This window comes from Cephus cinctus, unplaced genomic scaffold, assembly GCF_000341935.2.
Source record: "Cephus cinctus unplaced genomic scaffold, Ccin1 Ccin1_scaffold0144, whole genome shotgun sequence".
Lineage (NCBI taxonomy): Eukaryota > Metazoa > Arthropoda > Insecta > Hymenoptera > Cephidae > Cephus > Cephus cinctus.
The window spans coordinates 17,617-22,668 of NW_014332874.1; positions in this window are offsets into that span (position 1 = coordinate 17,617).

The window sequence follows — 5,052 nt, forward strand, 5'->3', positions numbered from 1 at the left end:
GACGTAAAGACACTCGTTGACGAAATAAACGCTACCAGGGCTATGAAGGGCCGTCTGAAATTAGAGCTCTGTAGAGGTGGTTACGCGAGCGTATCGTTCGTCTCTACCGATAACGATCTAAACGACCCGCACGAACTTAGACTCTGCCGATCTCTGGCACGCATCCTAGGTTTTCCCGAATCGGTCGTGGTATCGAAAGCAAAGCCCGTTGTGATGGCCGATCAGCCGATTAGCCTGATCAACGCCCTACCTAAGATGCTTTTTGTTTACACCGATGTCTGCGAGCCGTATATCACCGGAGACGTCTAAACACCATTGCTTCGTGTGGTTCGCCTGCAAAGGGATAACAAATACACGTACGCCGCCATGAAAATGCTCTCGTTTTCATCGTTAAAGTATATACCACTGCTCCGCACGACTTTTCAAACGATCGACATCGATATAAGAGACCAACTAGGCGAACCTATACCATTCGAATCAGGGACGCTCTCCGTAACACTACACTTTAAACGGCTAGACTGATGGCTCATTACACCGATTACTACGACTCGCAGATCGGTTGGGGATATTCCACAAAATTTCGGGTATTCGCGGGGTCACCTTATCAACGGGGCCATGGTATTGGTAGCTTTCTCGGTGGTCTGTTTCGGCGTGTGTTACCTTTGCTGTCGAGAGGAGCCCGAGCCGTCGGTAAGGAGGCAGTGAGCGCGGCGCTCCGCTTAAACAGGCGTTTCGCACCAAGGCCTCCGAATCGGGTATGAATCTTAGACGTAAGGCGGAGGCGAAAATTGACGAGCTCATGAAAGGATCGGGCTATAAAGCTGTAAAACGATCACGCGGCGCCCACTATATCATCGGCGTCGCTGAAAGGAGCATTGCCTCAAGAGCTGCTAACAAGCGTAAGAGACGTACGGGAAAGAAGTCTGCTCCGCGTCGAAAAAAAAAGTAGTAAAAAAATAAAGTCAAAAACCAAGAAACCCAAAAATCGTCGTGGGGTCGCTAGTAAGAAAGTAAAGCGGAGTGTGCTGGATATCTTCTCCTAAACGCTACCTCTATCATGGCCTTTCTACACGCTCACTCCTGCGAGTGTATGAAATCGGAGCTCGAGCTCTTTACACTACCACCGACACAAACCACTATAGAGAGCGCCCAGTGGGTACACTATAAGCCCATCTCATCGCTGACCGATGACTCGTCCATTGAGTTTGTCGTGCCGGGTAACGGCGACGAATACCTCGATCTAGCCCACACCATGCTGAGTTTACGCGTACAGCTGCGATCCAAGGATGCGTCAGCTCCTGACGCTCTAAGCAAAGCAGCCCCTGTTAACAATCTGCTACACTCGCTGTTCAATCAGCTGTTCAATCATTCTTAATCAGAAACTCGTATCGCCACCTAATAACGCGTACGCTTACAGGGCCTATATAGAGACGCTATTAAATCTTTTTCCGCCTATCGTCCTATCTGCTTATTTCTGGTCCGCCTTTCTGCTTTTTTTCGTTTTTATTTTTTATTTTTCGAGCTTTCCTATTCGCACTCGCCTACCTTCTTTACCGTCCTGGGCGAATCTACGTCTACACCACGAGCACGAGGCTGACCGCCAACGAAAGTTCCTGAGCTACCGGACGAGCGATCGACAGAGGCTGGACCAAACTGCTGTTCGTATATGGACGATACAGCTGGCAAGAATATAGGCCTCGCGAATAGGCAAGCGTTCGTCGGTAAAGACAAGACGGTCGATCTGATCGGTCATTTACACTGCGATGTGTTTAACCAAGAAAAATTTTTATTAAATGTTGTTGAGTTTCGTTTACGGCTCGTACGTACGAGAGACGGTTTCTCCCTCACGGACCCCGACAGCGATGTAGCGCTCCTGTTATCAGTGGCCCCCGGAGAAGAAACCAGGGCCTACTGTTCGTTGGATCCTGCTGCTCGCACCGAGTACTCACGATCGGCCGCACTTAGGATTCCCGCGCTCAGCTCGGCTCTCTCCGCCTATCTTCGAACTCTGGCGCCTAATGCTTCGGCTCTGGCTACCGTCAAGCGTTAGATTTACCTAGTCTGTATCATTATATTGTGTTATCGCTCTACCGTGCGAATTAGGAATTAATAATTTATGGAAGGGGGCCCCTACGGCTCTTCCTTTAGCGACGAATTCCGGTTCGTTCACTTACGTTTGGAGCATCTTAGCCTGTGGTCGATTTTGAAAAGTACGAATAGTGAACAAAGCCCAGCCGATTTTGCCGTAATTGGACTTATTGGAATTGAAGGAAGGAAGTCCCTGACTACCTCGACCTTTGCGGTATATCGGAGCATACGACGGGTGTGTACGCAGCTGATAGAATCCCCCGAAACTGGTCGAAACCCGCTGCCATTGTCGCCAACACGGACGATCATACGAAGCCTGGAGCGCATTGGGTTGCAGTACGAATAGTGAACAAAGACCAGCCGATTTTGCCGTAATTGGACTTATTGGAATTGAAGGAAGGAAGTCCCTGAGCTTACCTTGCCCGACCTCGCTGTCTTTGAAAGTAGCCAAATTGAGGGAAGGAAGTCTGAGGACTTATTTTGCGATTCCGTATTTTACCGATTTGGTGAGCACCTTTCGTTACCTTTATTGTGAGACTCCGACGGAACTGTCGATCCTTCCGAAGGAACACTCAGCAGCTTCAGAGCGAGACGTCAACGGTGTTGGTGGCACTATTGATAACGTGATTCTCGGCCAATTACCTAAGCGGATTATAATAGGCTTCGTCGATAACAAGGCCTTCAATGGCAACTATCAACTCAACCCGTTCAATTTTAAAAACTGTCTTTGAAAGTAGCCAAATTGAGGGAAGGAAGTCTGAGGACTTATTTTGCGATTCCGTATTTTACCGATTTGGTGAGCACCTTTCGTTACCTTTATTGTAGAGATTTTGTGAATTTAATTGAAGCAATTCCGTCTAGGGACTTTGTCTCGACGGCGAATTTTCTCGCTTACCGGGACTGAATGTCGTTCCAGTCCCTCTAAGTAAAAGGACGATAGTGCCGGATTCCGTTATCTTATTTCGCTTTTCTTCTATTATCGTAGAGTACCTAGTATATTAAATATATATTGTAATTAATTGCGTTTTGCGGTAATTTAGTGCTTTGGAATTGTCGAATATTTTCTAAGTTACCGATTATCTTCTCGGCCACGTGGAAACACCTAGGGTCCCGGCGTCTCCGGCTTGGCCGTTTCCCCGTGAGTCTGTCCGGTTGTTCTAAGTGAATATCTTTTTGGCTTCTCGATCTTTTCCGGCGTTATATGTCGCTTTGTTCTATTGAATTTTGACTTTAAATAATTCTTTTCTTTGCCTTATATTATTCACGTATTTTTCGATTTCGTTATTAGGAATGGCATCCTTCTCTTTATTTAATTGATATTTCAATTTTCGGAAATTCATACTAACTGACTTAGTATAATATTTTCGATACCTTACGCTGCTGGTCGAGCGTAAAGTCACCTTTTTTTTTTGGTGCGTACTCGCCTGATGCGAGAGTAAAGGACGCACTGACTATCAGTGGCGTACCTATTAATTTATTTTTGCCGATTACACTATTCTGGGGATAATTTTTCGAGAGCTTGCCATTTCTTTCAACTATTGTATATTATTTGTACCACCTATGTTAATTTATCTAAGTGTATTATATACCTGTATGATAATCGCCATATTTATATCGTGCGTGTTCTGACTCTTTCCAATTGTCGGGAAATTTCGCGAGTGGATTTGTTACCGCGTTTTCGTACCGATACGAATTAAGCCTTTGCTCTCGCGTGTATTTCGTAGCCGCATCTTTATTGAAATATCGTCTAACGTATCTTGTGCGCCGGCGCGGACCCGTCCCGCTGCCGTGTCGTATCGCTACAGCGCCATAGTCCCTCGCTAATTCCGCGTTTCGTTTTAAGAATTTTAGTTTATATAGCATCCCTCAAGAACCTTTCGCTTTGTATTATTATTTTAAGGATTTTGTTATCTTGCTTCGCTTTCGCACTTTACCAACGCTTACTAAAGTTTACTTTATCTGTTCTGCTTTCGACACGCTGTAGTTTGCTGTATGGCTTGCATGCCGCTTTCTTGCTTTTTTTTCTAATATAGCTTCGGTGCGTTAAACTTACTTATTTTTCTCGGCTATTTTTCTTTTACCTATTCTCTTTATCGCATGTCTATTCCTTCTCCCGTCTAGCCTCTTGGACGCCACGACGCTCTCCCAGGTGAGCTAGCCCATGAACCGGGTATACCTTTGGAGTTCTCGTCGACCGCTTGATTCTCTCTCTCTCGCTGCTGTTTCTACTTTTCTTCGCGCTTCCCTCTCTTATCTTGGCGGTGTCGCCGTTTTCATGTCTCGTTCGTTTTCCATATTTGGCGGTGTCGCCGTTTGTGACTTTGTGCTTTTACGTTCTTGGCGGAGTCGCCGTTCATTATCTTCTCTCTTTATATTTTGGCGGTGTCGCCATTTATTGATCTTTCTCTCTTCTACCTTGGCGGAGTCGCCGTTTCTCGATCTTTCTCTTTTCTATCTTGGCGGAGCCGCCGTTTATTGCTTTTTTCCTCTTTTCTCTTTTAGCGGAGTCGCCGTTTACCTATCTGTCTCTTTTCTTCTTGGCGGAGTCGCCGTTCATTATCTTCTCTCTTTATATTTTGGCGGTGTCGCCATTTATTGATCTTTCTCTCTTCTACCTTGGCGGAGTCGCCGTTTCTCGATCTTTCTCTTTTCTATCTTGGCGGAGCCGCCGTTTATTGCTTTTTTCCTCTTTTCTCTTTTAGCGGAGTCGCCGTTTACCTATCTGTCTCTTTTCTTCTTGGCGGAGTCGCCGTTTCTCGATCTTTCTCTTTTCTATCTTGGCGGAGCCGCCGTTTATTGCTTTTTTCCTCTTTTCTCTTTTAGCGGAGTCGCCGTTTACCTATCTGTCTCTTTTCTTCTTGGCGGAGTCGCCGTTCCTATCGTCCCACCTCGCTTCTCTTGGCGGTGTCGCCTTACCTGTTTCCTTTTTCCCTTTCGTTGTTCCGAGCTTTCCCGCGTTTTTTC